Genomic DNA, 10,661 nt, shown 5'->3' with positions numbered 1-10,661 from the left:
ATTATCAAAATATGGTGGGGGGAGACCTGAGACATGCATAAACGTGCGTTTCAGGGCCCGAAACGCACGTTTATGGATGTCTCAGGTCTTCCCATACCATATTTTGATAATAAAGTGAATTTTCTAAATTTAGTTTTTTGCATCAAGATCGATTTTTGGCATCACTGAGCATTCAAAAGCTCATTACTTTGACTTGATTCAACAAAATTGATTCATTTTCTCAGTTCCCCAAGATTTGACTCTGGTCTTACGATACAAATAAAAAAATTTGGAAGTTTTAAGTTTTTTCGGCAATTTATGGGCGTTCGCGCAATTCACCAGGCTCGATTTGACTCTTGATACTGACATCTTCAAGCTTATAAGGTAGTTTGCATAGTGCGGGTCCAGAATTTTTAGGTGGAATGTATCCGATTCTAGTGAAAGACCGGGACAATCTGTGAGTCAATTGAAGCAAGCTTCGGTGTAAACTCGGGAAGTATAAAATCAGTTTCATATTGGTGCCAGGCAATGCCCAGCATGCCAGATATTAAGCTGACAAGAACAGATATTAAGCTGATAAGACGACACATGATCTTAGCCAAAAGGCTGAGAAGTGATAAATAAGCCATTTCCTTATTTTTGTACATGCCTTGAACAAAAACAATGAAAAAACAGCTCGCATCATAAAAATTTAAATTTATCCGACTGTGTTGAGATCTGCTCCCGGACCAACCTATAAAAGGTCAAGGTGGAAATTGAAAAGAGGTAGCCCTAATGACACTGTGCCCTAACAAACAACCCTGCTGGCTAGTAAATCTATAGTAAGAGTACAGTAGACTACATTATAACCATCTGAGTTTCTGCCGTTACATACGACATGGGCTTAACGATGTGGACAAAGACAGAAACTGCGGTTCTGCCGTAAGCATTTGAGTAATTCTATTTTCATTTACATCCTGACTAGCATGTATCTATGTACATTACTTTTAAAACACTCGCACTCGCGCGAGAGTAAAAATATATTCTTATACCATGTAAAATTTTGCACGCTCACGTTACAAATTATGCATTTCAAACAAAATTTGAAAAACTGACATTTCAGAACTTTTTTGGCCCAATGATTTTTTCGGCCAAATCGGCTGGTCAAAACCTACGGAGCGTGTACAAGGTGTCTTGAATGACCATCTATGGCATGATAGCCGCTCATTCACTGTAAGTGGCATATGGTCGAATACCAGCAAGGATACTGATAGTTGCTTTTAGCCTAATTGTTGTTCATAGAAGTATTAAAAAGGTAAGTATTCAAATATATTTGATAAGTTTTCTTTGAATGCAATCTGCGACATCAGAGGGCAGCCCAATTTTGAAAAACGCAAGAAAAAAAATGCACATACTCAAAAGTTAGTTTTAGGCCGATTTTCTTCCAAAATGGCCGAAACTCAGCTCCCCCAAAATTTAACAACTGAAGATAACTCCACCTACACATAATCTACAAAGGTCGTTTTGTGCTCATTGGAATTTTCCTGAGCCCAAATTCATGATACAATTATGAAAAAACAAAATTTAGACAAAAAAAACTAACATTTTGAAAATTTTCTTTTTTTGCACCACGCTCGATTAGGCATAATTTTTGACATCACCGAGAATTCAAAAGCTCATAACCTTGAAATGGTTCTACAAAATCAGTTCCTTTTCTCAGTCCCTCAAGAGTTGGCCTGGTCTTACGATACGACTAATAAAATTTGGAATTCATAGTTTTTTGGGCGAGTTATGGCCGTTCGTCCAACTCACCAGGCTCGATTTCACTATTCATACTGACATCCTCAAGCTTTTAAGGTAAAGTGTATAGTGCGGGACAAAATTTTTTGGGGGACTGTACCCAATGGCAGTCTAAGTCTGGGACAATCTGTGAGTCAAATGAAGCAAGCTTCGGTGTAAAATCGGGAAGTACATAATCATTTTAATATTGGTGCCAGGCAATGCCCAGCATGCCAGATATTAAGCTGACAAGAACAGATACCACACATGATTTTAGCCAGAAGGCGGAGAAGCGATAACTAAACCATTTCCCTATTTTTGTACCTGCCTTGAACATATAAATTTTTATGAAGCGAGCTGTTTTTCATTTTTATTTATCCGACTGGGTTGAGAGAGGGGTTGCTCCCGGACCAACATATAAAAGGTCAGGGTGGAAAATGAAATGAGGTAGCCCTAATGACACTTTGCGGTAACAAAACACCCCTGCTGGCTAGTAAATCTATCGTAAGAGTACAGTAGACTACATTATAACAATCTGCGTTTCTGCCGTTACATACGACATGGGCTTAACGATGTGGACAAAGACAGAAACTGCGGTTCTGCCGTAAGCATTTGAGTAATTCTGCTTTCCTTTACATCCTGACTAGCAGATAGTTATGTACATTACTTTTAAAACACTCGCCCTCGCGCGAGAATAAAAGTATGCTCTGATATCATGTCAAATTTTGCACGCTCACGGTATAATTTATGCAATTCAAACAAAATTTGAAAACTTGACGTTTCACAACTTTTTTTGGCCCAATGAGTTTTGTGGCCAAATCGGCTGATCAAAACCTACGAAGCGTGTACAGGGTGTCTTGAATGACCATCTATGGCATGATAGCCGCTCATTCACTGTAAGTGGCATATGGTCGAAAACCAGCCAGGATACTGATAGTTGCTTTTAGCCTAATTGTTGTGGTAAAAGTATTAAATAGGTAAGTATTCAAATCTCTTTGATAAGTTTTCTTTGAATGCAATCTGCGACATCAGAGGGCAGCCCAATTTTGAAAAACGCAAGAAAAGAATTGCACATACATAAAGCTAGCTTTTAGGCCAATTTTCTTCCAAAATGGCCGAAATTCAGCTCCCCCAAAACTTAACAACTGAAGATGACTCCACCTACACATAAGCTACAGAGGTCGTTTTGTGCTCATTGGAATTTTCCTGAGCCCAAATTTATGATACATTTATGAAAAAATAAGTTTTGACAAAAAAAATAGTTTTGAAAATTTCCTTTTTTGCACCACGCTCGATTAGGCATAATTTTTGGCATCACCGAGAATTCAAAAGCTCATAACTTTGAAATGGTTCAACAAAATCGGTTCATTATCTCACTCTACCAAGATCTGGCCTGGTCTTACGATACGACTAATAAAATTTGGAATTCATAGTTTTTTGGACAAGTTATGGCCGTTCGTCCAATTCACCAGGCTCGATTTCACTCTTCATACTGACATCTTCAAGCTTTTAAGGTAAAGTGCATAGTGCGGGACAAGAATTTTCGGGGGGACTGTACCCGATGGTAGAGTAAGACTGGGACAATCCGTGAGTCAAATGAATCAACTTTTGGTGTCAACTCGGGAAGTAAAAATCAGTTTAATATTGGTGCCAGGCAATGCCCAGCATTACAGATATTAAGCTGACAAGAACAGATACCATACATGATCTTAGCCAAAAGGCGGGGAAGCGATAACGAAACCATTTCCCTCATTTTGTACGCATAAATTTTTATGATGCGAGCCGTTTTTCGTTTTTATTTATCCGACTGGGTTAAGAGCTGCGTTGCTCCCGGACCAACTTATAAAAGGTCACGGTGGAAATTGAAAAGAGGTAACCCGAATGACCCTTTGCCCTAACAAAACACCCCTGCAAGCTAGTAATTCTATCGTAAGAGTACAGTAGATTACATTATAACCATCTGCGTTTCTGCCGATACATACGACATGGGCTTAACGATGTGGACAAAGACAGAATCTGCGGTTCTGCCGTAAGCATTTGAGTAATTCTGCTTTCATTTACGTCCTAACTAGCATATACCTATGTACGTTGATTTTAAAAAACTGGCCCTCACGCAAGAGTTAAAAAAACTCTTATACCATGCAAAATTTTGCACGCTCTCGTTATAATTTATGCATTACAAACAAAATTTGAAAAACTGACATTCTTCAGAACTTTTTTGGCCCAATGAGTTTTATGGCCAAATCGGCTGATCAAAACCTACGGAGCTTGTACAGGGTGTCTTGGATGACTATCTATGGCATGTTAGCCGCCCATTCACTGTAAGTGGCACATGGTCGAATACCAGCCAGGATACTGATAGTTGCTTTTAGCCTAAATGTTGTGATAATAATTTTAAATAGGTAGATATTCAAATCTATTTGATAAGCTTTCTTGGAGTGCACTCTGCGACAGCGGAGGGCAGCCCATTTTTGAAAATAGCAAGAAAAAAATTTCACATACTTAAAAGTTAGTTTTTAGGCCGTTTTTCTTCCAAAATGGCCGAAATTCGGCGCCCCCCAAAAAAAGTAACAACTGATGGTTACTCCACCTACACTGAAGCTACAGAAGTCGTTTTGGGCTTTTTGGAATTTTCCTAAGCCCGAATGTATGATACAATTATGAAAAAAAAATTAAGACAAAAAAAAAACGAAAGTTTTAAAAATTTCTTTTTTTTGCACCACGCTCGATTAGGCCTAACATTATGGCATCACCGAGAATTCAAAAGCTCAAAACATTGAATTGGTTCGTCAAATTTGGTTCATTTTCTCAGTCTCGCAAGATCTGACTATGGTCTTAAGATAAGAATCATAAAATTTGGAAGTCTTAAGTTTTCTGGGCAAGTTATGGCCGCTGGCGCAATTCACCAGTCTCGATTTGACTCTTCATTTTGACATCTTCAAGCTTTTACGGTAAATTGCATAGTGCGGGTTCAAAGTTTTCAGGTGGACTGTACTCGAAGGTTGTGTAAGACTGGGACAATCCGTGAGTTAACTGAAGAAAGCTTCGGTGTCAACTCGGGAAGCAAAAATCAGTTTAATATTGGTACCAGGCAATGCCCAGCATGACAGATATTAAGCTGACAAGAACAGATACCACACATGATCTTAGCCAAAAGGCGGGGAAGCGATAACGAAACCATTCCCAGTTTTTGTACATGCCTTGAACCCAAAATGAAAAACAACTCGCATCAAAAATATTTATATTTAACCGACTGGGCTGATAGCTGGGTTGCTCCCGGATTAATTTAAAAAATGTCATGGTGGAAATTGAAAATAGGTAGCTCTAACGACACTTTGTCCTTACAAAACACCCCTGCTGGCTAGTAAATTTATCGTAAGAGTACAGTATAATACATTATAACCATCTGCGTTTCTGCCGTTGCATACGACATGGGCTTAACGATGTGGACAAAGACAGAATCTGCGGATTGCCGTAAGCTTTTGAGTAACTCTGCTTTCATTTACATCCTGACTAGCATATATCTATGTACATTACTTTTAAAACACTCGCAGTCTCGCGAGAGTAAAAATATTCTTATACCATGTAAAATTTTGCACGCTCACGTTATAAATTATGCATTTCGAACAAAATTTGAAAAATTGACAATTCTCAGAACTTTTTTGGCCCAATGAGTTTTATGGCCAAACCGGCTGGTCAAAATCTTCGGATCTTGTACAGGGTGTCTTGGATGACCATCTATGGCATGATAGCCGCTCATTCACTGTTAATGGCATATGGTCGAATACCAGCCAGGATACTGATAGTTGCTTTTAGCCTAATTGTTGTGATAAAAAAAATAAAATAGGTAAGTATTCAAATCATTTCGATAAGTTTTCTTGGAATGCACTCTGGGACAGGCAGCGCAGTTTTTTTTGAAAAATGCAAGAAAAAAAATTGCACATACTTAAAAGTCAGCTTTAAGGCCGATTTTCTTCCAAAGTGGCCGAAAATCAGCTCCCCCCAAACTTAAACAACTGCCGAGTACTCTACGTACACTGAAGCTACAGAGGTCAATTTATGCTCGTTGGATTTGTCTTAAGCCCAACTTTATGATACAATTATGAAAAATCAAAACTTAGACAAAACAAAACAAAAGTTTTGAAAATTAATTTTTTTGCTTCACACTCGATTAGGCTTAACTTTATGGTATTACCGAGATTTCAGTAGCTCATAAGTTAGAATTGGTTTATTAAAATTGGTTCATTTTCTCAGTCCCCCAAGATCTGACCATGGTCTTACGATACAAATAAGAAAATTTGGAAGTCCTAATTTTTTGGGCAAGTTATGGCCGTTCGCGCAAATCACCAGGCTCGATTTGACTCTTCATACTGACATATTCACATCCAGCGGAGGGCAGCCCATTTTTGAAAAATTCAAGAAAAAATCCACATACTTAAAATTTAGCTTTTAGACCAATTTTTTTTTTCCAAAACGGCCGAAAATTAGCTCCCCCCAAAATTTAACAACTGAGGATTACTCCACCTACACTGAAGCTGCAGATGTCGTTTTGGGCTCTTTGAAATTGTCCTAAGCCCAAAATTTTGATACTATTATGAAAAATCAAAACTTAGACAAAAATAAACAAAAACTTTAAAACTTTTTTTTGCATCACGCTCGATTAGGCGTAACTTTATGGCATTACTGAGACTTCAAAAGCCCATAACTTTGAATTGGTTTGTTGAAATTGTTTCATTTTCTCAGTCCCCCAAGATCTGACCATGGTCTTACGATACAAATAACAAAATTTGGAAGTCCTAATTTTTTTGGGCAAGTTATGGCCGTTCGCGCAAATCACCAGGCTCGATTTGACTCTTCATACTGACATATTCACATCCAGCGGAGGGCAGCCCATTTTTGAAAAATTCAAGAAAAAAATCCACATACTTAAAATTTAGCTTTTAGACCAATTTTTTTTCCAAAACGGCCGAAAATTAGCTCCCCCCAAAATTTAACAACTGAGGATTACTCCACCTACACTGAAGCTGCAGATGTCGTTTTGGGCTCTTTGAAATTGTCCTAAGCCCAAAATTTTGATACTATTATGAAAAATCAAAACTTAGACAAAAATAAACAAAAACTTTAAAACTTTTTTTTGCATCACGCTCGATTAGGCGTAACTTTATGGCATTACTGAGACTTCAAAAGCCCATAACTTTGAATTGGTTTGTTGAAATTGTTTCATTTTCTCAGTCCCCCAAGATCTGACCATGGTCTTACGATACAAATAACAAAATTTGGAAGTCCTAATTTTTTTGGGCAAAATATGGCCGTTCGCGCAAATCACCAGGCTCGATTTGACTGTTCATAATGACATATTCACATCCAGCGGAGGGCAGCCCATTTTTGAAAAATTCAAGAAAAAAATCCACATACTTAAAATTTAGCTTTTAGACCAATTTTTTTTCCAAAACGGCCGAAAATTAGCTCCCCCCAAAATTTAACAACTGAGGATTACTCCACCTACACTGAAGCTGCAGATGTCGTTTTGGGCTCTTTGAAAATGTCCTAAGCCCAAAATTTTGATACTATTATGAAAAATCAAAACTTAGACAAAAATAAACAAAAACTTTAAAATTTTTTTTTGCATCACGCTCGATTAGGCGTAACTTTATGGCATTACTGAGACTTCAAAAGCCCATAACTTTGAATTGGTTTGTTGAAATTGTTTCATTTTCTTATTCCCCCAAGATCTGACCATGGTCTTACGATAAGAATAACAAAATTTGGAAGTCTTAATTTTTTTTGGGCAAGTTATGGCCGTTCGCGCAAATCACCAGGCTCAATTTGACTCTTCATACTGACATATTCACATCCAGCGGAGGGCAGCCCATTTTTGAAAAATGCAAGAAAAAAACCCACATAATTAAAATTTAGCTTTTAGACCAATTTTTTTTCCAAAACGGCCGAAAATTAGCTCCCCCCAAAATTTAACAACTGAGGATTACTCCACCTACACTGAAGCTGCAGATGTCGTTTTGGGCTCTTTGAAATTGTCCTAAGCCCAAAATTTTGATACTATTATGAAAAATCAAAACTTAGACAAAAATAAACAAAAACTTTGAAACTTTTTTTTTGCATCACGCTCGATTAGGCTTAACTTTATGGCATTACCGAGACTTCAAAAGCCCATAGCTTTGAATTCGTTTGTTAAAATTGCTTCATTTTCTTATTCCCCCAAGATCTGACCATGGTCTTACGATACGAATAAAAAAATTTGGAAGTCTCATTTTTTTGGGCAAGTTATGGCCATTCGCGCAAATCACCAGGCTCGATTTAACTTTTCATACTGACATCCTCACCTCCAGCGGAGGGCAGCCCAAATTTGAAAAACTCAAGAAAAAAAATTGCACATACTTTAAAGTTAGCTTTTAGGCCGTTTTTCTTCCAAAACGGCCGAAATTCAGCTCCGCCAAAATTTAACAACTGAGGATTACTCCACCTACACTGAAGCTGCAGATGTCAATTTAGGCTCTTTGAAATTGTCCTAAGCCCAAACTTTTGATACTATTATGAAAAATCAAACCTTAGACAAAAATAAACAAAAACTTTGAAACTTTTTTTTGCATCACGCTCGATTAGGCTTAACTTTATGGCATTACCGAGACTTCAAAAGCCCATAACATTGAAATGGTTCGACAAAATCAGTTCCTTTTCTCAGTCCCTCAAGAGTTGGCCTGGTCTTACGATACGACTAATAAAATTTGGAATTCATAGTTTTTTGGGCGAGTTATGGCCGTTCGCGCAAATCACCAGGCTCGATTTGACTCTTCATACTGACATACTGACTCTTCATACTCACATCCAGAGGAGGGCAGCCCATTTTTGAAAATTGCAAGAATAAAAATGGCACGTACTTAAAAGTTAGCTTTTAGGCCGTTTTTCTTCCAAAACGGCCGAAATTCAGCTCCGCCAAAATTTAACAACTGAGGATTACTCCACCTACACTGAAGCTACAATTGTCGTTTTAGGCTCGTTAAAATTGTCCTAAGCCCAAATTTATGATACAATTATGAAAAATTAAAATTTAGACAAAAAAAAACAAACATTTTGAAAATTCTTTTTTTTGCACCACGCTTGGTTTTAGGCCGATTTCCTTCCAAAACGTCCGAAATTCATCTCCCCCAAAAAATTTAACAACTGAGGATTACTCCACCTACACTGAAGTTACCAGAGGTCGTTTTGGTCTCGTTGGAATTGTCCTAAGCCCAAATTCAAGATACAATTATGAAAAATCAAAATTTAGACAAAAAAAACAAAAATTTTGAAATTTTCACATATTGCACCACGCTCGGTTAGGCTTAACTTTAAGGCATTAACGAGACTTCAAAAATTCATAACTTTTGGTATGTTGGTTTGTTAAAATTGTTTCATTTTCTTATTCCCCCAAGATCTGACCATGGTCTTACGACACGAATAACGAAGTTTGGAAGTCTTAATTTTTTTGGGCAAGTTATGGCCGTTCGCGCAAATCACCAGTCTCGATTTGACTCTTCATACTGACATTTTCACATCTAGCGGAGGGCAGTCCTATTTTGAAAGTTGCAAGAAAAAAATTGCACGGACTTAAAAGTTAGCTTTAAGGCCGATTTTCTTCCAAAACGACCGAAATTCAGCTCCGCCAAAATTTAACAACTGAGGATTACTCCACCTACACTGAAGTTACCAGAGGTCGTTTTGGTCTCGATGGAATTGTCCTACGCCCAAATTTATGATACAATTTTGAAAAATCAAAATTTAGACAAAAAAAAACAAAAATTTTGAAAATTTCTCTTTTTGCACCACGCTCGGTTAGGCTTAACTTTTTGGCATTACCGCGACTTCAAAAGCCCATAACTTTGAATTCGTTTGTTAAAATTGTTTCATTTTCTTATTCCCCCAAGATCTGACCATGGTCTTACGATAAGAATAACAAAATTTGGAAGTCTTATTTTTTTTGGGCAAGTTATGTCCTTCGCGCAAATCACCAGGCTCGATTTGACTCTTCATACTGACATTTTCACATCCAGCGGAGGGCAGCCCATTTTTGAAAATTGCAAGAATAAAAATTGCACGTACTTAAAAGTTAGCTTTTAGGCCGTTTTTCTTCCAAAACGGCCGAAATTCAGCTCCCCCCAAAATTAAACAACTGAGGATTACTCCACTTACACTGAAGCTACAATTGTCGTTTTAGGCTCGTTGAAATTGTTCTAAGCCCAAATTTATGATACAATTATGAAAAATTAAAATTAAGACAAAAAAAAAAACAAAAATTTTGAAAATTCCTTTTTTTTGCACCACGCTTGGTTTTAGGCCGATTTCCTTCCAAAACGTCCGAAAATCATCCCCCCCCAAAAATTTAACAAGTGAGGATTACTCCACCTACACTGAAGTTTCCAGAGGTCGTTTTGGTCTCGTTGGAATTGTCCTAAGCCCAAATTTATGATACAATTACGAAAATTCAAAAATTAGACAAAAAAATAACAAAAATTTTGAAATTTTCTCTTTTTGCACCACGCTCGGTTACGCTTAACTTTCAGGCATTAACGAGACTTCAAGAATCCATAAGTTTGAATTGGTTTGTTAAAATTGTTTCATTTTCTTATTCCCCCAAGATCTGACCCTGGTCTTACGATACGAATAACGAAGTTTGGAAGTCTTATTTTTTTTGGGCAAGTTATGGCCGTTCGCGCAAATCACCAGGCTCGATTTGACTGTTCATAATGACATATTCGCATCCAGCGGAGGGCAGTCCTATTTTGAAAGTTGCAAGAAAAAAAATTGCACGGACTTAAAAGATAGCTTTAAGGCCGATTTTCTTCCAAAACGGCCGAAAATCAGCTCCGCCAAAATTTAACAACTGAGGATTACTGCACCTACACTGAAGTTACCAGAGGTCGTTCTGG

At 37.5% G+C, this 10,661-nt stretch overlaps 3 non-coding genes and 1 pseudogene across 3 annotated transcripts; all 4 read right to left on the bottom strand.

Annotated features, from left to right (window-relative positions):
• Nucleotides 1-391: 391 nt before the first annotated feature.
• On the bottom strand, nt 392-597 carry LOC134855794 (U2 spliceosomal RNA; annotated as a pseudogene).
• Nucleotides 598-1,842: 1,245 nt separating this feature from the next.
• Nucleotides 1,843-2,034, bottom strand: LOC134855788 (U2 spliceosomal RNA). The gene has a single exon (XR_010164637.1). It is a non-coding gene; the product is annotated as a U2 spliceosomal RNA (small nuclear RNA).
• Nucleotides 2,035-3,279: 1,245 nt separating this feature from the next.
• On the bottom strand, nt 3,280-3,470 carry LOC134855792 (U2 spliceosomal RNA). Its single transcript, XR_010164639.1, has one exon. It is a non-coding gene; the product is annotated as a U2 spliceosomal RNA (small nuclear RNA).
• A 1,246-nt stretch (nt 3,471-4,716) lies between these two features.
• On the bottom strand, nt 4,717-4,907 carry LOC134855781 (U2 spliceosomal RNA). The gene has a single exon (XR_010164630.1). It is a non-coding gene; the product is annotated as a U2 spliceosomal RNA (small nuclear RNA).
• Between the last annotated feature and the right edge of the window lie 5,754 nt (nt 4,908-10,661).

Source organism: Symsagittifera roscoffensis, chromosome 10, assembly GCF_963678635.1.
Source record: "Symsagittifera roscoffensis chromosome 10, txSymRosc1.1, whole genome shotgun sequence".
NCBI lineage: Eukaryota > Metazoa > Xenacoelomorpha > Acoela > Convolutidae > Symsagittifera > Symsagittifera roscoffensis.
This window is presented reverse-complemented; position numbering and strand designations above follow the sequence as displayed.